Source organism: Schistocerca gregaria, chromosome 6 (genome assembly GCF_023897955.1).
Source record: "Schistocerca gregaria isolate iqSchGreg1 chromosome 6, iqSchGreg1.2, whole genome shotgun sequence".
In the NCBI taxonomy this organism is placed as follows: Eukaryota; Metazoa; Arthropoda; class Insecta; order Orthoptera; family Acrididae; genus Schistocerca; species Schistocerca gregaria.
Window position 1 is genome coordinate 491,081,462 of NC_064925.1, and position 27,596 is coordinate 491,109,057.

Genomic DNA, 27,596 nt, shown 5'->3' on the forward strand with positions numbered 1-27,596 from the left:
CCCTCGTCCCTGTTTTTGATTACGAGTTGGACCGGTGGCCGCCGTCCGCACCCTTTGCACGCCGACCCGACGGAGATAGAGCTTCCAGTCATGCCACCTTACACTATTCATGCCGACACTGAGACCCACATGACCCCCCCCCCCCCCCTCAGGTCTCATAGGCCATACTCCATACTGAGTTTGGAGAGGGGGGGGGCTGTGTGGCATCAATAGGTCACATCACCCATACAAATTACAATCTTTGGAATATTAACTGCTCTGACGAGCCACCATGTTTAATTCAGTCTGCCTTTGTACTTCATCCAGTGTTCATGTGTAACAGTATTTATGGTAAAATATATGTGTATATAGAAAACTTGGGAACTGTTTATTACGTATATTACGATCCGTATCCAGAATCCCATAGTGTTATGAAGGTTGCCTTGAATAAGAAATTAAAACATATATTTTGGTGGAGGAAAGTCATGTGGCTCAGAATGAAGTATTAGCAGTGAATGAATGAGGAAGGAGGAAGGAGAATACAGCATCACTGATTTGGTATCTTATTGTAAGTTCCATAAAATTGATTTCCCAAGGAATGGGCTAATTTAAAACTGAAACTTGTCAGGAAGATGGAGCAATTAAATGGCGAGAAAAATACTGAAGAAATATTTTGGAATTTGTTTAAGAAGGATGTAGAGACTGAAAGTTGAAAGACATATAAAAGTATGTTTATTGTACATGAAGTAACTATCACAATATATATGGATTTCGAAATAAAGTAAGTGAACTTGAAATTCTTCTGAGTGATATTAATGTATTGTCAAATGTGTATTTATTGTGTATTAGTGGACACTGGCTAAAAGAATCAGAATTAGCGTATCAGTGTATTTAAAACTTCAGATTAGTTCACCACTATTCCAGGAAAAATTACAAAGGTGGTTGAACTTGTATCTGCCTTGAGAAATAGCATGAGTTGTGAACCTTTCCATCCTTGTGAAGGATATTCCTTAGACAAGAACAATGAAGCAGCTAGGGTGACACTTGCTGACCTAAATGTGTGTATAATATGTGTATATAGATCAGCTAGTGTTAACTTTTCTGTCTTCCTTAGAAATTTTGCATTATTATTAGAGAAAGCATTTTATAATAATTCAAAAAATGTGATAATATGTAGTGATCTCAACATTGATTTTCTTGAAGAATCTGCTAGAAGTTCACAATTAACAAATTTAATTATATCATTTATCTTGAATATAAAAGTCATACCAGCAACAATATTAAACAGCTGTCTTGACCAGTGACCAGGTAGCCGCCAACATCCTGTAAAGATTACAGATGTTGGTTTTCCATATCACAGTGCACTTACAATACATTTAAACCACCATGCAATGTACTCTCAACAGAAAAAATAACTATTAAATGTAGAAGTTACAGTGACAGTAACATAAATATCTTTGCACTTAGCTTAAAGAAAGAAGACTGGCAAAGTGTATTTACCTCTTCAACTACAAATGAGAAGTTAGATAATTTTTTGCAGATATTTAAATATTACTTTAATTACTATTTCCCAGAAAAAAAAACTATCACCAAAAGAAAAGAGAATGCGTGAGTAACAAAAGGCATTAAAACTTCATCAGAAAAGATAAGGCTGCAGCACAGACATTGCAAACTGGATAGTGGCAAATGCAAAGAGTTCAAGGCATACTAACAAATGCAAGACTGTCTACGGCATAGTAAATGAAGATGAGGATTGAGGATAAAATCATACTGAATACATAAGGGCAAAAGACATGTGATGAAACCGCTAATAAATATAAATTTGCACAAATCTCCTGACCAACTCTCCGAACACCGTATCTCTCTTCACAAAAACTTCCTTTAAGTCCTTTTTCCTATCTCCTACAACACTAAATGAAATTGAAGGTATTATAAGGAAAAAAATTAAAAAGTTTTATTCTGCAATGCATTATATGATACTCCCCTTCTTACTTCGTAAGTGTCCAGACTACGTCAGTGGGCTCCTGTCAAATATCATAAATACCTCATTTCTAGAGGGAGTGTTTCTGAACCAGCTAAAACTTGCTAAAATTATACCTTTCTACAAGAAAGGAGAGAAAACTAACATAGCAAACTACAGGTCAATTGTTATATTATCTTTTTTTCTCAAAAATCTTTGAATACAATATGTCAATAGGATTACATATATTTTTAAATTCTAATTACATAGTCTTATCTTCTCAACATGGACTTCAGAAAAATAGGTCCACCACAAATGCTTTGTAAGCATTTATGAAAATATGCTCAGGCTTTGTTGATCACAAACAACTTGCTGTAGATATATTTCTTGATCAATCCAAAGCATTTGTTATGGTTGACCAAAAGTCCTCATGAAACTCTAAAAGTATGGGACTTGAGGTGTAGCCCACAACTGGTTCTGTAGCTACCTCAGTGAAAGAAAGCAATATGTGGAAATAAGAAACTCTAAGACATCCAGGTAAGCAGGTCAGGAACACTACATACAAACAAATTGATGTTCTTGGTCCTGTTATTTTCGTACTGTTCATCAATGACCTTCCAAAGCACACAACAAATGCCAGCTCCTTTCTGTATGTGAATGACACCAATATTCTGATAACCAGTAGAGGTGACATATAATGTACAGTACATAATTTTTATCTGTGTGTGCACTACACGAACAAAATTATTTGGTAATACAAATATAATCTCCAGTAAGGACCCATCTGTATGGAATATTCTTAACAATGATAACTATGGAAAACATGGATTATTTCTTAGTGATGTAAATTTTCATTTCTCATTTACTTGTATGTATTTCTACTTAGTAGAATAATTTGAACTATTGTATCTTATAGTCTTATGTTTCTGCCTGTATGTCTTATATGTATTCTGCTGCATGAAGTACATTCCACCATCACCATCTCTCATCATATGCCATCTTACCATAATTTTTAATTGACTTGTCCTATATCATGATGTGCTTTACTGTACTACACGTATGATCTACAGGAATAATAAATAAATTAATAAATAATAAATGCCTTTATATAATCAGCTCAAAGTAATGACTCAAGTTAAGCAATGGAAAGTGTGAGTAGAAATGAGCTGATTAATTCTATGTAAATCTGAATGTGTGCCTGTAATTTATAATGTAAGTAACTATAAAAATTTTGGTGGAAGTTTATGTTTTGTGGGTATGGTAGTACACAAAGGGATGTGGGAGATGAAATTTAATTTATGCTGTAGCCAGGCCATTGTGCCATATAGATTAATATTGAGGAACGTAAATATTATGTGGGGGGTTGAAAATTATACACTACCAGATGAAATTTTCTTAACGGGTTATTTGTTTATGTGAACAACTTGGCACTTGGAGCCAAATTTTGTGCTTTGGGGTACTATTATTATTGTAGTTGTTGAATAATGAAATGAAATTGATGTATATGCATACTACCAAAGTCATGATGTTACGAGATTGTCTGAAGCATAGTATAGTCTTCGAAAGAATGCAGATGTTTGTATTTAAATATGCATGTATATTTGTTCTTATTGCTTTGATTAGCTTCAATTAAGGGCACTGCACAGTGAATGTCTGATAATCTAAGAAGAGTTCACATAGCCTGACCACTAGGAGTCATAGTGTACTTCACACAGTCTGCTGGCTGTGTACAAACACTTATGGGTAGAAGATCTGCAGTTGGAACAATAGAATCACCATCAGCACAACAGCAGGGTTACATTACAGCTGAAGTGTGAGGGAAGGACAAAAAATGGGAATAATTTAAAAGTTTATTACTCAGGAGAGCAGTCTGCCGACCACATACCCCTCCTATCTGCGTCCTCCACTGCGGATGGCACGGCGGTTGGACAGTCCCGATGGGCCACTTGTGGCCTGTAGACGGAGTGTGTGTGTTTTTTAATTACTATTTAATTAAAAGTATAATTATTTTTATGAATTTATGTGTGTAGATACTTATGTTAGATACAAGATTAACTAAGCATGCTAACTCACCACTACAAATTTAACAAATGTGTACTGATGTAATCAGAGTGAATAACATGTTTTTATATTTATCTAGTGCTACACTGCATCTCATGTAGCAAGCTAATGTAACACAAAGTGGGGGTGTGTGACATTACAAGTAAGAGTTATCACATACAGGGTGAATCACCTAAAACAAGCACCACAAATATTTTGATAAAGATAATGGAAGGGACCATAGACAAACAGATTTCAAAAATTGGAATGGTAGGCAGGGGCCCGCCTATGTAGCCCATGCATGAGTTACAGATGTGAATTTTTTTTGAAAGAGGGTACAAATATTTCAATGGACTTACACTTATTGGCAGTATTACAATCGAAGTAGACTAAATTAGAACGTGAATGGTGTTTGTTGCTGGAGTCTAGTGCGAGTAGTTTATGAGATATTGTTATTTGAACATTGTAAACAATGACAGTTGTTTGTTACATGTTGTAGCATAAATGAAAATGAATTTAACATGGATGTGTATGTACAGCTCTACACAGATGTTACTAAGTCTCTAGAAGTGTCATGTTATTTTAATGAGACATTGCCTAGGAGAAACAACAGAAAAACAAAGGTGAATGCAGTATCTCAGTGTGGTCTGACACACAAAGAACCAATGTCTCCTCAAAGCCTGTGCTCAAAATGATCACCACCAGCATCAATACAAGCTTGCAATCTGCCATGCAACAATTACTGCACACTTCTAGCACTTCAGGAGAAATTGCAGAGCAGGTAGCAGTAATATGCTGATGTTTTGTTGGGATTTCTTTCAGCATACATGGTACACAAGCAAATGGCACACTTCCTACAGTCAGCATAAGACATGAGTGTACCCATTTTTTTTCACACTGGGAAATACCATCTTCATCCTACTATGTCCACTATTTTATAATAAGTGACAGGACAGTTGAAATGCAATCGCAGTGTACCAAAAATACAATGTAAACAAAAATAACAATGTCATCTAGCATATAAGTGACAGGATGGAACACACAGCTGTCCGTGTTTATAAGGTTCACAGCACAGTAACTCATAAACTACTTGCATTATATTACTTTGGGGTTTTACTGTCAATAGGCATTTTCCTGTTTAAAAATTTGTAACTGCTGATAAATACTACACTTCTGACAGTGTCTCAAAATCTGTGTATTAGCTGCAAATATGTGCCCTTGCCTACAGTTTGATTCTGTGAAAACCACGTGTCAATAGTACCTTCCATGTCCAAAATACTGGTGGTGCAAGTGCTAAGTGATTGCCCTCTGTGTACAGTTCACTGGAAAACGAGTATGAATTTGAATCAGGTTGCTAGCCGATGTAGCGTGGTGGCTGATGTAAGTAAGGGAGAGTCAATAGCAAGTGGGCCAGGGATAGTGGTAGCTGGCAGTGAGTGCCCTGCCTGGATTTCTCTAAACTACTGAGTATCCAGTCTATGTGGCAGCTTGGAAGTGAGCCCACCACAGCAAGAACCTATCAGCACCAATATGGAATATTTGAAACATTCAACAAAAGCTAGCAAAACAGACTGTAGCAAATCTGAATACATCACTGAAGTAGTAATAAAAGGATGGTTCCAAAACACTTTTCACCACCAATATAGCACACATAGGAGTAATGTTATTAATATTTGAATATGAAAACTGGTTTTAATAAAGACATTCACAATTACACACTCATATATAAACAAATGATACACCATAAAAAGGAGAAAAAACAGCAATATAATTATTAAATAAAGGAGAAAATTGTTATGAATGAAATTCCTATTTTAATGTAAGGAATGCCAGAATTGAAATTCTGCACAACTGCACTAACAACCTAGCTGTGGCTAAGTTATTGATAATAGTATCCTTTGTTTTTATCTGGATTAATACACTCTTGAGACAGAAATAAAATGATGCATCATTAGGGTTTTACCTGAATGGAATTGGATTCAGCAGATGTGATGTGAATATAGACAAACAAATGATGACAATTTCAGAAAAAATTGAATGATTTATTCAAGAGAAAGAGCTTCACAAATTGAGCAAGTCAAGAATGCAGCTTGGCATTGACTGATAGATGTTGGATGAACTCTTGAGGGATATCATGCGAAATTCTGTACCACTGGCATGCTAGAGTGTCAGAAGCCCATGCTGGTCAGAGGACATAACACTTGAAACATTCTCAATTGGGGAGAAATCTGGCAACCTCACTAACCAAGGCAAGGTTTGGCAAGCATGAAGACAAGCAGTAGAAACTTTTACTATCTGCAGACAGGTATTATCTTCCTGAAACATAAGAACAGGATCAAATGCCATGTATGGCAACACAACAGGATATACAATATTGTCAAAATACCACTGTGCTGCAAGGGTGCCAAGGAGGACAACCTATGAACTGAAATGGCACCCCAGATCATCACTCCTTGTTGTCGGTCCATATGGCGGGTGAGAATCAAATTTATATCCCCCCCCACGTCTGGGGAGTCTCCAGACATGTCTTCACTGTTCATCAGGAATCATCACTGAAGACTGAAGACATTCTACTCCAATCAATGAGATTCCAGGTCAAAGACGTGTCTTAAGACACCCCAGACAGTGGTGGGATACCAACCTGACTGTTGCCTGCCACACAACCAGACAACCAGGAGTGCCTTTTCGTTTCTTAGCAGGACCTCTTTGGTTGTCACATGTGGCACTGTTACATCTCAGCGGTATCAAAGATATTAATTGCCCCATTTTGTTGTGCTTCAAGGCAAGTCATCCTGGGCTTACATTTCAGCAACATGATGCCCACCCACACACAGTTAGAATTTCTACTGCTTGCCTTCTTGCCTGCCAAACCTTACCTTGGCCATCAAGGTCAACAGGTCCCTCCCCAACTGATAACAATGGGAGCACAATGAGCAGGGTCCTCAAACCATTTTGAGAGTTTGACGATCTAACACATCAATTGGACAGAATTTGGTGTGACATCCCTTAGGAGGACATCCAACAACTCTATCAATCATTTAAAAGCCAAATAAACGCTGGCATAAGGCCAGATGTGGAATAATCTGTTATTGACTTCCTAAATTTGGGAACCTCTATCTCTTGAATAAATCATCCAATTTTTTATGAAACTGTAATCATTTGTTTGCCTGTACATGTAGATCAGATCTACCAGTTTCTATCCCATTTAGATAATTCCTTCATGGTGAATCATTTTTTTCCTTAGGGTATATAAAGTTAAATAATAATTATATTATGTTATAAGACCTATGATTGATTAGTCTAGTACTCCAGGGTCATGGAGAAGGGAGAATCTAATTTGACTAGGGTCTGGGAGTTCTGGGTTATAGCACAAAATGTTTTATACATAACATAATTGCATCTGCCTCGACTGACATCTCTGCCCTTACTCTTTGCCTTTAAATATGTCTGCTTGTGTCTGTGTATGTGCGGATGGATATGTGTGTGTGTGTGTGTGTGCGCGAGTGTACACCTGTCCTTTTTTTCCCCTAAGGGAAGTCTTTCCGCTCCCGGGATTGGAATGACTCCTTACCCTCTCCCTTAAAACCCACATCCTTTCATTTTTCCCTCTCCTTCCCTCTTTCCTGACGAAGCAACTGCCAGTTGCGAAAGCTCGTAATTCTGTGTGTGTGTTTGTGTGTTTTGTTCATGTGCCTGTCTGCCGGCGCTTTCCCACTTGGTAAGTCTTGGAATCTTTGTTTTTAATATATTTTTCCCATGTGGAAGTTTCTTTCTGTTATATATATATATATATAAAGAAACTTCCACATGGGAAAAATATATTAAAAACAAAGATTCCACGACTTACCAAGCGGGAAAGCGCCGGCAGACAGGCACAATGAACAAAACACACAAACACACACACAGAATTACTAGCTTTCGCAACCTTCTTCAGGAAAGAGGGAAAGACAAAAGGATGTGGGTTTTAAGGGAGAGGGTAAGGAGTCATTCCAATCCCGGGAGCGGAAAGACCTCCCTTAGGGGGAAAAAAGGACAGGTACACTCGCACACACACACACATATCCATCCGCACATACACAGACTGTCTGCTTGTGTCTGTGTATGTGCGGATGGATATGTATGTGTGTGCGAGTGTACCTGTCCTTTTTTCCCCTATGGGAGGTCTTTCCACTCCCGGGATTGGAATGACTTCTTACCCTCTCCCTTAAAACCCACATCCTTTCGTCTTTCCCTCTCCTTCCCTCTTTCCTGAAGAAGCAACCATCGGTTGCGAAAGCTAGTAATTCTGTGTGTGTGTTTTGCTCATTGTGCCTGTCTGCCGGCGCTTTCCCGCTTGGTAAGTCTTGGAATCTTTGTTTCGTATATATATTAAAAAGCGGGAAAGGACCGGTAGACAGGCACAATAAAATAACGCACAAACACACACACACACACAAAATTTAAGCTTTTGCAACCGGCGGCTGCTTCGTCAGGAAAGAGGGAAGGAAAAGGAAAGATGAAAGGATGTGGGTTTTAAGGGAGAGGGTAAGGAGTCATTCCAATCCCGGGAGTGGAAGGACTTACCTTAGGGGGAAAAAAGGATAGGTATATACTCGCGCACACACACACACACTCACACACATCCATCCATACATGTATGGATGTATGGATACATGTATGATGTATGGATATGTGTGTGTGTGTGTGTGTGTGTGTGTGTGTGTGTGTGTGTGTGTGTGTGTGTGTGTGTGTGTGTGTGTGTGCGCGCGCGAGTATATACCTATCCTTTTTTCCCCCTAAGGTAAGTCTTTCCGCTCCCGGGATTGGAATGACTCCTTACCCTCTCCCTTAAAACCCACATCCTTTCATCTTTCCTTTTCCTTCCCTCTTTCCTGATGAAGCAGCTGCCGGTTGTGAAAGCTCAAATTTTGTGTGTGTGTGTTTGTGTGATATTTTATTGTGCCTGTCTACCGGCGCTTTCCCGCTTGGTAAGTCTTGGAATCTTTGTTTTTAATATCTTTTTTTACCATGTGTCAGTTTCTATATATATATATATATATATATATATATATATATATATATAAGTGTGTGTGTCTAAAATCAAAGATGCTGTAACTTACCAAACATAAGCATTGGTACGTTGATAGAGACAATAAAAAACACACAAATATACACAGAAATTTCAAGCTTTCACAACCCAAGGTTGCTTGATCAGGAAAAAGGGTATGAGAGGGAAAGACGAAAGGATGTGGGTTTTAAGGGAGAGGGTATGGAGTCATTCCAATCCCGGTAGCGGAAAAACTTACCTTATGGGGGGAAAAAGGACAGGTATACACTCGCGCGCGCACACACACACACACACACACACACACACACACACACACACACACACACACACACACATATCCATCCGCACATATACAGACAGAGGCAGACATATGTAAATGCAAAGATGTTGGGCAGAGATGTCAATCAATGCGGAAGTGGGAGGCAAGGATGTTGTTGAATGACAGGTGAGGTACGATTGGCGGCAACTTGAAATTAGCGGAGGTTGAGGCCTGGTGGGTAACAGGCAGAGAGATTATATTGAAGGGCAAGTTCTCATCTCCGGAGTTGTGATAGGTTGGTGTCAGTGGGAAGTATCCAGATAACCTGGATGGTGTAAAACTGCCAAGATGTGCTGGCCGTGCACCAAGGCATGTTTAGCCACAGCATGATCCTCATTACCAACAAACACTGTCTGCCTGTGTCCGTCCATGCGAATGGACAACTTGTTGCTGGTCATTCCCACATAGAAGGCTTCACAGTTTAGGCATGTCAGTTGGTAAATCACGTGTGTGCTTTCACACGTGGCTCTGCTTTTGACCGTGTACACCTTAAGGGCTACAGGACTGGAGTAGGTGGTGGTGGGAGTGTGCATGGGACAGGTCTTACACCGGGTGTGGAGCCAGAGGGTAGGGAATGTGGTTTGGGGATTTCATAGGGATGAACCAAGAGGTTACAAAGGTTAGGAGGACGGCGGAAAGACACTCTTGATGGAGTGGGGAGGATTTCATGAAGGATGGGTATAATTTCAGTGCAGGATTTGAGGAAGTCATATCCCTGCTGGAGAGCCACATTCAGAGTCTGATCCAGTCCCGGAAAGTACCGTGTCACAAGTGGGGCACTTTTGGGGTTCTTCTGTGGGAGGTTCTGGGTTTGAGGGGATGAGGAAGTGGCTCTAGGTATTTGCTTCTGTACCAGGTCGGGAGGGTAGTTGTGGGATGCGAAAGCTGTTTTCAGGTTTTTGGTGTAATGGTTCATGGATTCAGGACTGGAGCAGATTCGATTGCCACGAAGACCTAAGCTGTAGGGAAGCGACTGTTTGATATGGATTGGGTGGGAGCGGTAAAAATGGAGGTACTGTTGCTTCTTGGCGGGTTTGATGTGGACAGATGTGTGAAGTTGGCCATTAGACAGATGGAGGTCAACGTCGAGGAAAGTGGCATGGGATTTGGAGTAGGACTAGGTGAATCTGATGGAACCAATGGAGTTGAGGTTGGAGAGGAAATTCTGGAGTTCTTCTTTACTGTGAGTCCAGATCATGAAGCTGTCACCAATAAATCTGTACCAAACTTTGGGTTGGCATGCTTGGGTAACCAAGAAGGCTTCCTCTAAGCGACCCATAAATAGGTAGGCGTAGGAGGGGGCCATCCTGGTACCCATGGCTGTTCCCTTTAATTGTTGGTATGTCTGGCCTTCAAAAGTGAAGAAGTTGTTGGTTAGGATGAAGCTGGATAAGGTAGTGAGGAAAGAGGTTTTAGGTAGGGTAGCATGTGATCGGCGTGAAAGGAAGGGCTCCATCACAGCGAGGCCCTGGACGTGCCTGATATTTGTGTATAAGGAAGTGGCATCAATGGCTACAAGGATGGTTTTCGGGGGTAACAGATTGGGTAAGGATTCCAGGCGTTCGAGAAAGTGGTTGGTGTCTTTGACAAAGGATGGGAGATTGCATGTAATGGGTTGAAGGTGTTGATCTACGTAGGCAGAAATACGTTCTGTGGGGTCTTGGTAACTAGCTACAATGGGGAGGCCGGGATGATTGGGGTTGTGAATTTTAGGTAGTAGGTAGAAGGTAGGGGTGTGGGGTGTCAGTGGGGTCAGGAGGTTGACAGAGTCAGGTGAAAGGTTTTGTAGGGGGCCTAAGGTTCTGAGGATTCCTTGAAGCTCCGTCTGTACATCAGGAATGGGATTACCTTGGCAAATTATGTATGTAGTGTTGTTTGAAAGCTGACGCAGTCCCTCAGCCACATACTCCCAACGATCAATTACCATGGTCGTGGAACCCTTGTCTGCTGGAAGAATGACGATGGATCACTCAGCCTTCAGATCACGGATAGCCTGGGCTTCAGCTGTGGTGATGTTGGGAGTAGGGTGAAGGTTTTTCAAGAAGGATTGAGAGGCAAGGCTGGAAGTGAGAAATTCCTGGGAGATTTGGAGAGTGTGAGTCTGAGGAAGAGGAGGTGGGTCCTGCTGTGATGGAGGAACGAACTGTTCCAGGCAGGGTTCAATTTGGATAGTGTCTTGGGGAGTTGGATCATTAGGAGTAGGATTAGGATTATTTTTCTTCATGGGAAAGCAATATTTCCAGCAGAGAGTACAAGTGTAGGACGGTAAATCTTTGACAAAGGCGGGAGATGAGGCCTTTGGATAGGACAAAGGTTTCGGATTGGGAGAGAGGTTTGGAGGAAAGGTTAACTACTGAACTGGGGTGTTGTGGTTCCAGATTGTGTTGATTAGAATTTTGAGGTTTTGGGGAGAGTGGAGCTGGAAGTGGCAGATTGAGTAGATGGGAGAGACTAGGTCTGTGTGCAATCAGAGGAGGTTGAGGTTTGTTGGAAAGGTTGTGGAAGGCGAGGGAGTTGCCTTTCCAGAGGTGGGAAACCAGGAGATTGGGTAGTTTTTGAGGTGGAGGGTGGCATGCTGTTCTAATTTGTGGGGATGTAGGAGGATGCTCTGAACAGCTGGTGTGGATGTGGGAGAGGAAAATTGAGGAATTTATTAGGGATAGGAGTTGACGGGTGTGTTCAGCGTCTGAGTTGATGTGTATGTGAAGGATTAGGCGGGTGAGGACTATGGGTTGTTCAGTTTGGAACTGGTATAGGGACTGATGGAAAGAAGGGTTAAGCCAGAGATGGGAACTTTAAGTGTGAGGCCTTTGGCGGTTAATATCAAATGTCAGACAAGCCTGAGTAAATAAAATATGGGAGCGTAATCTGGCTAGGGCGAAGGCATGTTTGCCAGCAAGGCAGCTGTGCATCTCGCAATGCACGGTTGTTAAAGTGCTGCATGAGCGTGGGCTGCACCCCTATCGTTATGCTTTAACGTAACACCTGCATCCTGCAGATCGCCATCAGTAAATGCAATTCTGTGAATGGTTCCAACAACAACAGGAAGCTGACGATGACTTTGTGAACACCTTGATATGGTTGGATGAAGCAGCATTCATTCGTGAGAGGTGTCTTCACTATGCACAATGCCCACCATTGGTGTGAAGTTAGCCTGCAGGTCACCCGTGGCCGTGGATATCAAGTTCGATTTGGTATCAACATCTGGGCCGGAATATTGGGCGATAGGTGTTTGGGATCCTACATGTTGCCTGACTGGTTGACTGCACAAAGGTATGATGCATTCGTCTCAAACTATCTGTCTGACCCACTGGAAGATGTTACACTAAATTCTCGGCAGAGGATATGGTTCCAACATGATGGTGCACCTCCACACTCTGGAATTGATGTGTGACAGTATTTGAACAGAACATTTCCAGTAAATGGCTCTGGCGTGGAGGTCCAGTTGTATGATCACCACTCTCACATGATCTAAATCCCTGGGTTTCTTGCTATGGGGACACCTGAACGAGCACGTGCACTCCACTCCGCCTACGAATGTGGAAGAATTGGAAGGGTGTGTTCATGCTGCCTTTGTTACTGTGGATGCAGCTTTGCTGCAAAGGGTCCAGAGCTGTACGATCCGGTTGGTTGCGCAATGTTTGGACGCGCAGGGAGGCCGCTTTGAGTATCTGTTGTTCTGAGGACAACGTATTCTGTTGTGAAAGTCATACAGTCATTAATATGTATATTATTATTGTCACTGGTTGCTAATGTACATCTGAGCGCTCATATTACAAGAAGTATATATGACAAGTAGATGTTGTGTTACTGTATTGTGCTGTTATCTTTAGCATCTCAAAACTAATACTGTTTTGTAGTTATTCTGTCGTATGACAGGTTATTTGTTTCAATTGTCCATTTCTTATTTGTCTAACCACGAATTTGTTATGTTCAGCGGCACAAAACGTCGGAAAATTAGGATACAAGTGACCTAAGAAACGCCTTATATTACAGCAAGAAATATCAGAATGAAATTAGCGAATTAAAAAAAAAGGCCCATTCAACGCAGGATTGAACCCTTGACCTCCTGCATGCCAACACAATTTTTTTTTTTTCATCCAAACTACATAGTTGTTAAGAAAAATGTCTTGTCCTATATCATGTGTACTTTGTACAATATGTGATCCACAGGATAAATAAATAAATAAATAAATATCTATTGCACCAACTATACGGCACAAGTTACCTATCCCAACAGGGATATTTACCAATTACCATACATGTGGTTACAGTGTTGCCAGAGTACTTCTGTTGATTTGCCCCTCTGAAATCCGTGCTGTGTATCATAAAAGACGCTATTTCCTTCAAAATAACTTAATAGCTGATCTTTTATTATGGACTCCATCACCTTAGTACTGATGTTACATATTTAGGCATGGAACTTGATACTTCATGTAGATTACGTTTTTTTATAAACTGGTGCTGTGCATGCTACATTGAGGAAGTCAGGGGTTGAGCAATTTTGCATATTTCAGTTTTTAATATAGTACAGGAAATGCCACAAATATCACGGCTCCCTAATCGTTTGTAGTTTTTAAGTATTTTTATCATGTTTTTCAGTTACACTCTCTTCTACATTACCATGGTGCATTTACTTCCTGGGGGACTGATGACCTTAGCTGTTTAATCCCCCTTAAACATCCCAACAACCATCACCACCACCACATTTACTTCCAGATTTCACAGAAAATGCAGGATCTGAAACTTCCTGGCAGATTAAAACTGTATGCCGAATCGAGACTCGAACTTGGGACCTTTGCCTTTCGCGGGCAAGTGCTCTGCCATCTGAGCTACCCAGCCCGTCCTCATAGCTTCAGTTCTGCCAGTACCTCGTCTCCTACCTTCCAAACTTTACAGGAGAGGAGAGCTTCTGTAAGGTTTGGGAGGTATGAGACGAGGTGCTGGCAGAAGTGAAGCTATGAGGACGGGACGTGAGTCATGCTTGGGTAGCTCAGATGGTAGAACACTTGCCCGCGAAAGGCAAAGGTCCCGAGTTCGAGTCTCAGTCTGGCATACAGTTTTAATGTGCCACGAATTTTCATATCAGCGCACACTCTGCTGGAGAGTGAAAATCTCATTCTGGAATGTAGGATCTGTTCCAAAGTTGGGAATTTCACCTACTGTGCTTTTCCCTATTTTTGGAAAATACACTCCTGGAAATGGAAAAAAGAACACATTGACACCGGTGTGTCAGACCCACCATACTTGCTCCGGACACTGCGAGAGGGCTGTACAAGCAATGATCACACGCACGGCACAGCGGACACACCAGGAACCGCGGTGTTGGCCGTCGAATGGCGCTAGCTGCGGAGCATTTGTGCACCGCCGCCGTCAGTGTCAGCCAGTTTGCCGTGGCATACGGAGCTCCATCGCAGTCTTTAACACTGGTAGCATGCCGCGACAGCGTGGACGTGAACCGTATGTGCAGTTGACGGACTTTGAGCGAGGGCGTATAGTGGGCATGCGGGAGGCCGGGTGGACGTACCGCCGAATTGCTCTACACGTGGGGCGTGAGGTCTCCACAGTACATCGATGTTGTCGCCAGTGGTCGGCGGAAGGTGCACGTGCCCGTCGACCTGGGACCAGACCGCAGCGACGCACGGATGCACGCCAAGACCGTAGGATCCTACGCAGTGCCGTAGGGGACCGCACCGCCACTTCCCAGCAAATTAGGGACGCTGTTGCTCCTGGGGTATCGGCGAGGACCATTCGCAACCGTCTCCATGAAGCTGGGCTACGGTCCCGCACACCGTTAGGCCGTCTTCCGCTCACGCCCCAACATCGTGCAGCCCGCCTCCAGTGGTGTCGCGACAGGCGTGAATGGAGGGACGAATGGAGAAGTGTCGTCTTCAGCGATGAGAGTCGCTTCTGCCTTGGTGCCAATGATGGTCGTATGCGTGTTTGGCGCCGTGCAGGTGAGCGCCACAATCAGGACTGCATACTACCGAGGCACACAGGGCCAACACCCGGCATCATGGTGTGAGGAGCGATCTCCTACACTGGCCGTACACCTCTGGTGATCGTCGAGGAGACACTGAATAGTGCACGGTACATCCAAACCGTCATCGAACCCATCGTTCTACCATTCCTAGACCGGCAAGGGAACTTGCTGTTCCAACAGGACAATGCACGTCCGCATGTATCCCGTGTCACCCAACGTGCTCTAGAAGGTGTAAGTCAACTACCCTGGCCAGCAAGATCTCCGGATCTGTCCCCCATTGAGCATGTTTGGGACTGGATGAAGCGTCGATTCACGCGGTCTGCACGTCCAGTACGAACGCTGGTCCAACTGAGGCGCCAGGTGGAAATGGCATGGCAAGCCGTTCCACAGGACTACATCCAGCATCTCTACGATGGTCTCCATGGGAGAATAGCAGCCTGCATTGCTGCGGAAGGTGGATATACACTGTACTAGTGCCGACATTGTGCATGCTCTGTTGCCTGTGTCTATGTGCCTGTGGTTCTGTCAGTGTGATCATGTGATGTATCAGACCCCAGGAATGTGTCAATAAAGTTTCCCCTTTCTGGTACAATGAATTCACGGTGTTCGTATTTCAATTTCCAGGAGTGTATTTCGCTTATTAGCTATTGTGATAAAAAAGCAGTCTATCCGACTTTCGGCATCGGGACTGCAAGCAGGTCCCTCAGTGCCTTGCAAGGTCCCTCAATGCCTCTTCAATAAATCTGGCATTGCTTTCCTTCTTTGCTTTCTCTTCTTGTTTTCTGTACATCCTTCTGGCATGTAAATCATTGCAGTAGAATCTATCTTTCATCCGAGTATCTTTAGTGTCTCTGACTTTATCATTCGATGGTTATACAATACATTTTATTTTAGCTTATTTAGGAGTGTACCAATTTTAGGTGTGTAAATATTGATTATGCCATTGAGTATCTCTTGGGTTTTATCCAGTAGCGAATCTAGATGGGGCCTAAGGAGCTAAAGATCTTCTCCCCCCTCCCCCCCCCCCCCCCCCCCTCAAAAGTATCTGGGTTCACCCCTGACAAATGTCAAACTAGATATTATCCCACTTTCTTATTACTCTACCACATACCAATCTTTCGTCATTTACGGTTACTAAATCTACTTGAAGTAACAACAGTTTACTTTCCAAGTTTGATTTTCTATAAGAACGTGTTCTCGTGACGAGTTTTTCATCCGTACGCGGACGTATTCGAGATGCAGCCACTCCCATGCCTCGCTACCACTGCTACCCGTCCGCTTGCGCCGGGTTCGCGTGTGGTACTTACGGTTAAGAGCGCAGTTTGTCAGGGCACGCGCCAAGCTGCTGTACATAGGGGCTTTGATGTAGGGTTTGCACAATCGAAAACAATAGAATGCGCCATTCAGGTGGTTTTTAATTGTTATCGCGGCGTGATTTTGTCAAATTGTGACAAAAGTGACATCGAAACGTACAAAAGGTTTTTCTAAAATCGAGTGAAAATGAATCAATATTGCCAGGAACCAATTTCACCGACTTATCACTGTTGACTCAAAGTTCATCAGACACATCCTTCTGATTATACTGTATATATTTATTGATCTGTTGATCGGGGTTGTGTGGGTGACCAAGGACAGGACCCTCGGCACTCGATCCTCTCTGCCTGCCTCACAAGGGACAGCGAGAAGTAATATTTAACGTAAATATACAGTGCAGTACAGGAAAGGTAGCTATATTTGCACCTGCACTCTTCACCATACAGCAACACCACTCTCAGTCAAATTACAGATGGACATAAAAAAGTTTAGTTTCTGATTAGAATGATGAGTCGAATTTGTTGCTGAGGGAAACTATGAAAGCTGTTACCGTACTCGCATTAAATACACAATATCATGTCAAATTCTGTTTCAGAAAATGGCTATTAGATTTCCGCGGTTTCTACAAAATGTTTCCACACGAAATACTTCGTGTTGAACTCTGAATTCCTCGGTTTATTGCACAGCGTAAAAAATATGGCTCTCTAATCGGCGTGGGTGAAAGTATAAATTATCTCTTTGAATTGACAGGAGGATACAGAATACAGAGATCACTGCAGAACTTGCTTTCTTCTACAGTTGTTGCGCTCCTCTTTCCGATTGTTGTTGTGCATGAAAAGGAATTTCACGACTCGCTGTTCAAAGCTGTGTTAAGAAGTAAGTGACTCGGATTTACTTTCTTCTTTGTATATGACACATCAGCAAACAAGAGTTGACTTTGTACAATAATTTCATTTATTCTGAAAACATTATGAAAATGCGCGCTAATTGTTTATATGAAGCTTCGTAACAATGTCGTTAGCACAGAGCAAAGCTGTCGATTTTATAGTAGCGCGTAAATTAGTCTTCTTTACTTGCTTTTGGTGCACTCTAAAATTATCTTAGAGAGTTTGAGCTACGGTATATTCTTCTTTAACGTTAGATAGACTTTTACCACCGCGACCGTCGTATGGTAGTTATTAGCGAAACACTGTTATGTAGCAAGGCTACAAGACACGTACCATCTACTGATATTCAGTACGTGTGTAGCGGAATGATATTGTTTCGTAACTAATTAATACTTACGTAATCACTCGAATGACGAGAGCAGACAGTTATATACTCTTAACTTCGCGAAGAAATTTAATAGGGACATACGAAAATATCAGAATTTCAGCTGTGTATCGGAACGAAAATTGCATTCTATTCGCAGATTCCCTAGAGAACACTTGCGTTCACTGACTCAGACCAGCATCTGCATTTGCACTTACGTAAGTGTGGTCATAGTAACGAAGTATTCAGACACAAGTTGTGTGCTATTTACATAAAAAGAATTATTGAAAGCGCCTTCAATTTTGGGGCGAATTGTAATCAGTTCGTTTTTATGTTTAAGGAAGTTTTCTCTCTTTCTTTATTCATTTTAAGTGTCTTATTTTTTTACTATCTTCCAAATGATTCTTTTCTATTTTTAATAAATAGCAATCCTTTTGATTCTCAGTAGATTTTGCTTACAATTTTATGTGATTGATTTAATCCTGTAATCAATTAATTTGCTTAATGCTTAATTTGCCCATTTTCATTCTGTTTCGAGCCGCGGGTTTTAGGGGCGTTTATTATACTTACCACAGGCTACTTTTTTTTGGTAGCAGTTTTTTTCAAAATAGCCTATGGTCCTGTTACAGTGTACGTTATATTTGCCATTTACATCAGGTGTGCTGTGGTGTTTACGTCGGTTCACTCTGAGATTGGGGCGTAGAAATGAAGTAAAAAATGTACTTAATATAATTGCTTTTTATTTAGAACACAGTTACACGGAATTTGATGCGGCAGAGTTAATTGGTACACCATATTTTTCGGAAGCTTTTACCTTCTTCAGCAAGTCTTATTTTCCCTTTTACGTATTTATAAAACTCCACGGAAGTCGGTTTGTAGTTACACTGGCACCGTAAGATTGATTCCACTGTTTCTGGCAGCAATCAATTTTTTTCATCTATCCAATTAGTCGGCATCAGCGAGAATACTCTTTCCACAGTGGCGTTGTGTGTGGGAATAGAAAACAGTCACATCATTGTTATCAGTTGACATTTGCGTTCAGGTATTTTCTCCTATGATGGCGCTAGATCTAGAAGGTGCTTGCATTGTCGATACAGTATGCGTGACATGCAACGTCATCTGTGAGGTGACCTTGTCAACATAAACTTGTTGACACAAATAAAACTAACTGTGTCTGCATTTACATGTTCTTACACTTGGCGTTATTTCAATACTGGAGCCACGCTTGTAACAGTATTTTGCAAAATCAGGACAAAATTGGGTCTTGCAGGGACGAGAAGGTCCATAACGGTGACGGTCCCGATATATTGGGACGGATGGCAATCCTAGTCAGAGCTCATTGTCTACACAGTGTGCGTAACGTGGGTCGGTTCAAAAAATGGCTCTGAGCACTATAGGACTTAACATCTATGGTCATCAGTTCCCTAGAACTTAGAACTACTAAAACCTAACTAACCTAAGGACATCACACAACACCCAGTCATTACGAGGCAGAGAAAATCTCTGACCGCGCCGGGAATCGAACCCGGGCGCGGGAAGCGAGAACGCTACCGCACGACCATAAGCTACGGACTAACTTAGAACTACTAAAACTTAACTAACCTAAGGACATCACACAACACCGAGTCATTACGAGGCAGAGAAAATCTCTGACCGCGCCGGGAATCGAACCCGGGCGCGGGAAGCGAGAACGCTACCGCACGACCATAAGCTACGGACTAACTTAGAACTACTAAAACTTAACTAACCTAAGGACATCACACAACACCCAGTCATTACGAGGCAGAGAAAATCTCTGACCCCGCCGGGAATCGAACCCGGGCGCGGGAAGCGAGAACGCTACCGCACGACCATAAGCTACGGACTAACTTAGAACTACTAAAACTTAACTAACCTAAGGACATCACACAACACCCAGTCATTACGAGGCAGAGAAAATCTCTGACCCCGCCGGGAATCGAACCCGGGCGCGGGAAGCGAGAACGCTACCGCACGACCATAAGCTACGGACTAAGGTGGGTCGGGAGACCATCCGATCCTCAAACTGATCTTACATCCAAATGGTAGATTACCGGGCATGGGTTCCTCATCAAAACTTCATCTACTAAGTCTGCTCTACAATCCCTAGAAGCCTGTAATAGAAATTTTGAATCACCCTGTATGTTATGCAGGAAGAGGTTCAAAATTAGTATTCTACACACACGATGTATATGTTCCCTCATTGTGGTGTTGTAATGCACTGTTATTAGAGGACCAAGTAGAAGAGGATAAATTTTCGCATACTTGTGTTTTCCTTTTCAGTGTGAGGGTGAAGTAACACAGTTATTAAAAAGTTTCACTGCCCTTTCGAGAAAGTTGATGTATTCATCAGTTTCTGAGTGTAACACCGTATTTCTTTTGGAGGTTTTCATGGATGTATTTCTCTCACAGCTTCAATCATTTCCCAACCAGCGTCTTGTTTTCTTCCTCTCATTTTACACAGTGATACAGTTAATCCAAGAAACGTTTTGTCTGGTAGCCATTCCCACAAATGTCAAAATACTTGACAACACGGACAGCGTCTGCTTCAAAAACGAGGTTAAATTGTCAAACTTTGCTGCTATATGTGCGCCCTTGTTGGGCAAACGTGGATAGTAAAGAGCGAATTTGACCAAGTGTACGGGTTACTTTAGTAATTCTGCCCGCTCCGTTTACGTAAAAAGCGCAAATCTTGTGGTTTCGGCCCCTACGAAGCGATACAGGGGCGCTGTAGTATATTTCTAGATTTTTTTACTTAATACTGGTTTTTGAAACTTCGTAAGTAGGCTTTTGCGGTATCATTGGCGTCTATCAATTGAGGATGTTTTCAATAAAGTCAAAATTTACTAAAGACATTTTCAGGAAACACATTTCATTGATTTAGTTGAGCAGTATGCATTGCCAGTATCTTAAAAAATTATATTTCAAAAATAAACTCGAGATAAATAATAAAATGGTGGAAATGTTTTTTAAGAGAGTTCAGTTACAAGTAAAAAATATGTAATAATCATGATTTTTTTCCAAAACTGAACATTAACAGATAAATTTTTTTAACTGTACTGTTCTATTTTATTTTAACCTACTGAGCAAATAATTTAATAAATTGATTCGTTAAGGTACTCTACTTCATTATTTTCATTATCATGTTCATCTCAACACACTAGTCTAAGACCTTCCGAGACAGCTCTCAGGCTACTTCTGATGTGTAGTTTCCCGACTTGATAGACCAAAAGGGTCCTGTATCGAACTGTTCGTCTAAACTTGCTACCTCAAATTGGCCTACAAAAACTACGGTACAGCTCATGCGCGTCGAGCGAGTTTTTCAACATTGTCGCGCTCTCTTCGCACAAACCATTAGTCCTAGAGGAAAAAAATGAATAGGACCTTTTTTGTAGGAAATTTAATGTAGTTTAATTTTGTACTGCGACACCTCTTCGCTGGAGGGTGCGGTTTTTGAGTTATTCAAGAAAAACGTACAAAAGTGATATTAAATGTGTTCTATCTCGGAAACCATTCGGAATGGGCACTTGTTCAGAATCACTAACACTATCACCTCTCAAAGCATATAGCTTTACTCCTGACTCAACCTGTATATTAAATAGGCAAATAGCAATGTTTCACAAAAGCTGAGTATTGCAATTGATGTCTCATTCAGAAAAACACGAATACATATACCTCAATTTTGCAAATTTTGTAGTTATTGAGTCTTATAAAAACTGCCCTCATTTCTCATTGTCTGCACCTACAGCGACACACATGCAAGCCACCACAAGGCGCATGGCGGAGGTTGTAAATTGTGTGTGGAAGATACAGAATCATACGAATGGGCAAGGTAAAGTACATCATACATCAGCTAAGAAAAATTCAAGGGAACAAGAGCCCCACCTAGCTCCAGAATAGGTGTACTAAAAAATGTAAACTAAAATCTCGACATAATATTACCTCATCCTGTTTAAAGGTTTATTCGTGCGTCAAGTTGTTTCATGAATACCTTACCCCCTGACTTGTTGTTGGCTCCACGGTGGTGTCTTGGATTGCTTCTGTTATCAAGCGCGTCAGAACTGCCCCTCTGGTGTCTTTGCCTTTCGTAACACCAAACTGATCGTCATCTAAAGGCATTATTCATGACAGAAACTGGGAGGCATGAGCTCATAAGTTGATTTTGCCATAGTACACGCATGTACGCTATCTTCGGGATTGTGTGGATGAAATTTTTTCCCGAGCCTGATGTTATGTCTCCAGCCTCATAGATTCTACTCATCAAATTTTTATTCATTACAGAATTCTACACACTTCTGGACCTGATTGTCTATGATTCCGATAAAGCGAAGGTGATGTAAGTCTAGCATAAGGTCATCCGAAGACCAGTATCAGTTGCAAAGCTATTTAGAAAAGATTGTTGTATGGTGTGGCAGGTGGGAGTTGACGCTAAATAACGAAAAGTGTGAGGTGATCCACATGAGTTCCAAAAGAAATCCGTTGGAATTCGATTACTCGATAAATAGTAGAATTCTCAAGGCTGTCAGTTCAACTAAGTACCTGGGTGTTAAAATTACGAACAACTTCAGTTGGAAAGACCACATAGATAATATTGTGAGGAAGGCGAGCCAAAGGTTGCGTTTCATTGGCAGGACACTTAGAAGATGCAACAAGTCCACTAAAGAGACAGCTTACACTACACTCGTTCGTCCTCTGTTAGAATATTGCTGCGCGGTGTGGGATCCTTACCAGGTGGGATTGACGGAGAACATCGAAAGGGTGCAAAAAAGGGCAGCTCGTTTTGTATTGTCACGTAATAGGGGAGAGAGTGTGGCAGATATGATACGCGAGTTGAGATGGAAGTCATTAAAGCAACGACGTTTTTCGTCGCGGCGAGATCTATTTACCAAATTTCAGTCACCAACTTTCTCTTCCGAATGCGAAAATATTTTGTTGATCCCAACCTACATAGGTAGGAATGATCATCAAAATAAAATAAGAGAAATCAGAGCTCGAACAGAAAGGTTTAGGTGTTCGTTTTTCCCGCGCGCTGTTCGGGAGTGGAATGGTAGAGAGATAGAATGAGTGTGGTTCGATGAACCTTCTGCCAAGCACTTAAATGTGAGTTGCACAGTAATAATGTAGATGTAGATACTCCAAATGAAAAATGCTATGCCTTTATCAGTTGCTGCAAAATTTATAATTGTTTATTTTTAAATTTATACAGGAGAACAGCAACACGTTTGCGCTGACCTAAATTGCGTAAGTGTTGGGGATGTAGAATTTTGTGCACTAACTGCCATCTTGATTTATGTCCCATATTTTCATGTCGGGCGATCTGGGTGGCCAAACATATGGATGCGAAACGTCGCAGAACTGCTAAAACGGAGCCTTCAAATCATTTTCTACCGATTGCCATTAGCCGCTAATGTTGGGTACAGACGCGGCGAGTTGAAAAACCTTAACGAATATAAATGATACAAACTTACGTAAGCCAGTGTACTGTGGTATCGAGATATTATGTTTGGGGCACAAACGTGTGGAGTGAAACATCCACCTGCACAATACCTTGCCTGTGCAAAACTGTCTGGCTGGAGGAGCAGCGGCGTGGCTTGTTTTCAATGTCCGCCCCTGGTAGCTGAGTGGTCAGCGCGACTGAATGTCATACCTAACGGCCCGGGTTCGATTCCCGGCTGGGTCGGAGATTTTCTCCGCTCAGGGACTGGGTGTTGTATTGTCCTTGTCATGATCATTTCATCCCCATCGACGCGCAAGTCGCCGAAGTGGCGTCAAATCGAAAGACTTGCACCAGGCGAACGTTCTACCGCCGGGAAGCCCTAGCCATTCGGTATTTCCATTTCCATTGTTCTCAATAAACAAGAACGGAAAATGTGTGTATAAGTGAGCGTCTAACCGAGCTCGTCACTGGCTTTTAAATGTAGACCGAATGAAACTATCCACGCGTCTGTTCTCGTATAGTGAAATTTAACTAAGATTTATCAAAATCTGTTTACTTACAGACGGAAAACAAAGATACAGGTTTTCCTCAGACAGTTGTACACCTTCCCCCCTCCACCAGGATGCTCCCGAGCCGCGCTGGATTAGCTGAGCGGTCTGAGGCGCTGCAGTCATGGACTGTGCGCTGCAGTCATGGACTGTGCGGCTGGTCCCGGCGGAGGTTCGAGTCCTCCCTCGGGCATGGGTGTGCGTGTTTGTCCTTAGGATAAGTTAGGCTAAGTAGTGAGTAAGCTTAGGGACTGATGACCTTAGCAGCTAAGTCCCATAAGCTTTCACGCACATTTGAACATTTTGTTGCTCCCGAATGCCCTCAAAACTAGGACAGTCCGAGAAACATGAACATGTGGTAGCCCTACACTGAAGGGACAAAATCATGAGAGACCTCTTAATATCTTGTCGTGCATCCTTTTGCCCGGCGAGTGCAGCAGCTCGACGTGGTATGGACTCAACATATCGTGGAAGTCACCAGCAGAAATAATGAGACACGCTGCCTCTATAGCCGTCCATAATTGCAAAAGTGTTGGCGTTGCAGCATTTTTATGGACGAACTGCCATCTTGATTTATGTCCCGTAAATGTTCAATGAGATTCATGTCGGGCAATCTGGGTCGCCAAATCAGTCGCTCAAATTGTCCAGAATGTTCTTCAAACCAATTGCGAACATTTGTGGCCCAGTGGTATGTTTGGGGGACATGAAGGCGCCGGCCGCGGTGGCCGAGCGGTGCTAGGCGCTTCAATCCGGAACCACGCGGCTGCTACGGCCGCAGGTTCGAATCCTGCCTCGGGTATGGATGTGTGCGACGTCCTTAGGTTAGTTAGGTTTATGCAGTTCTAAGTTCTAGCGGACTGATGACCTCAGATGTTAAGTCCCATAGTGCTTAGAGCCATTTCAACCATTTGAAAATAAAGGCCATGAATGGGTGAAAATGGTCTCCAAGTAGCCGAACATAACCGTTTCCAGTCACTGATTCGTTCAGTTGGACCAGAGGACCCAGTCCATTTCATGTAAACGCAGCACACACCATTATGAAGACACCACCAGCTTGCAAAGTGCTTTCTTGGCAGCCTGGATCCATGGATTCCTGTGAGATGCGCTACACTCTTAGCTCTGCCATTTACTTTACCAGCTAAAACATGGACTCATTTGACCATATCACAGGTTCCATTCTTCTAGGTTCAAATGGCTCTGAGCACTATGGGACTTAACATCTCAGGTCATCAGTCCTCTAAAACTTAGAACTACTTAAACCTACCTAACTTAAGAACATCACACACATCCATGTCCGAGGCAGAATTCGAACATGTGACCGTAGCGGTCGCGCGGTTCCAGACTGAAGCGCCTAGAACCGCTCGGCCACACCGGCCGGCCCCATTCTTCTAGGGTCCAACAGAAATGATAGCAAAGCCACTTCCGTCGGTCCATTAACGCCAAATTTCGCCGCACTGTCCCAGTGGAAGTGTTCGTCGTACGTTACACATTGATTTATGCGCTCTCAGTTGTGAAGTGAAGCCCTTCGGTCACTGCGTTGTCCACGGTGAGAGCTAATGCTTGATATTTGGTATTCTCGGCTCACTCTTGAGACTGTGGATCTGTGAGTATTGAATTTCCTAACGCTTTCTGAAATGGAATGTCCCATGCACCTAGTTCCAACTGCCATTCCGCGTTTGAAGTCCGCGGCGGTAATCACGTCGGACACCTTTTCACATGATTCACTTGAGTAAAAATGACAGCTACGCCAATGCACTATCCTTTTATACCTTGTGTACGCAATACTACGGGCATATCCCTGTCTCATGACTTTCGTCACATCTCTGTTTGCCTGCTTCATCGTCAATAGTTTTCACGACATTGCCGATTTTGTACGAAAGCGCTAATTTTTCTGTTTCAGAAAAATCATGCATTTATAGAATTTTTCGATGTCCTCCGCCATTCCTATCCGATATGGATCCCACTCAGCACAGAAGTACTGCAGAAGAGGGCGGAAAAGCGTAGTGTAAGCTGTCTCTGTAGTAAACCTGTTGCGTATTCTAAGTCTTCTGCCAATAAATTGCAGTCTTTGGTTTGCTTTCCTCCACGTTATCTATGTGATCGTTCCAATTAAATTTATTCGTAATTGTAACCCCTAAGTATTTCGTTAAATTTACAGTAATTTTGTGTGGTTTATCGTGTAACCGATATTTAGCACTTTTCTTTGTTTAGAGTCAATTGCCTTTTTTGACATCAAACAGATATCTTGTCTAAATCACTTTCCAATTAGTTTTGATCATCTGATAACATCACGAGACGGTAAATGACAGCATCATATGCAAACAGTCTAAGAGGGTTGTTGAGATTGTCTTCTAAATCGTTTGTATGGATCACGATCAACAGAAGCCTACAACACTTCCTTGGGAAACGGCAGATATTACCTCTGTTTCACTTGATGACTTCCCGTCAATTACTATGAACTGTGACCTTTCCGACAGGAAATCACGAATCCAGTCACACAACTGACAGGATTTCCCATGGGCACACGATGTTATTAGAAGTCTGTTGTGAGAAACAGTCTCAAAAGCCTTCTGGAAATCTAAAACTATGGAATCAATTTGTCGTCCCCTGTCGATATCATTCATTACTTCGGGAGAATAAAGAGCTAGTTGAGTTTCACCAGAACAATGTTTTCTGAATCCGTGTTGGCTATTTGTCAATAAATAGGTTTTTTGTGTTATTAATAATGTTCGAGCACAGTATATGTTCCAAAATCCTAGTGCAAATTGACATTAGTGATATGAGTCTGTATTTCAACGGATTACTCGTATTTCGTTTCTTGGATATTGGTATGACTTGTGCAACTTTCTGCTCTTTGGGTACGGAACTTTCTGCGAGCGAGCGGTTGAATGTGATGGCTAAGTATGATGCTATTGTAGCAGCATAATCTGAAAGGTACCTGACTGGTATGCAGTCTGGGCTGGAGGCCATGCCGTTATTGTTTTAAGCTGTTTCGCTACACCGAGGAAATCTACTTCCTCATGATGGCAATTGTTCTTGATTCGAATTCTGGAATATTTACGGCCGGACGGGGTGGCCGAGCGGTTCTAGGCGCTACAGTCTGCAACCGCACGTCCGCTACGATCGCAGGTCCAAATCCTGCCTCGTGCATGGATACGTGTTATGTCCTTAGGTTAGTTGGGTTTAAGTAGTCTAAGTTCTAGGGGACTGATGACCTTAGAAGTTAAGTCCCATAGTGCTCCGAGCCATTTGAAACATTTCTTTTAATATTTACCTCGTCTCCTTTTGTGAAGGAAGTTCGTAAAACCGTATTTAGTAACTCTGCTTTAGTGGCGCTGTTGTCAATAACATGACCATCGTTCTCGCCCAGTGAACGTAATGATTGCGTCTTTGCGCTGGTGTAATTTACTTACGACCAGAATCCCTTTGGGTTTTCTGTCCGGTTTCGAGAAAGAGGTCCTTAACGCAAACTATTAAAAGCATCTCGCATTGAACATCGTGCTAAATTTCGAACGTCTGTGAAACTTCGTCAATATTAGGGATTTTGTGTTATTTTAAATTTGGCATGCTTTTTCCGTTCCTTTTACAACATTGTTCTAACCTCTTATTTGTACCATGACGTATCAGTATCATATCTTATTAATTTATCGGGGATACATCAATTAGTTGTCGTCGATACCATTTCTTCGTATTCAAACCA

General features: G+C 42.2%; 1 protein-coding gene across 2 annotated transcripts in view; it reads left to right on the top strand.

Moving 5' to 3' along the window:
- LOC126279078 (ubiquitin-60S ribosomal protein L40-like) overlaps nucleotides 1-27,596 on the top strand; it is a 65,605-nt gene that overhangs the window by 6,086 nt on the left and 31,923 nt on the right. The window contains exon 1 of one of the 2 annotated variants that reach the window (XM_049979538.1): nucleotides 17,448-17,518. The exons of the other annotated variant lie outside the window; for it this stretch is intronic. The gene's annotated coding sequence lies outside the window, so the exon portion shown is untranslated. Of the gene's footprint in view, nucleotides 1-17,447; nucleotides 17,519-27,596 lie in introns of those variants that run through there. 2 annotated transcript variants of the gene reach the window in all.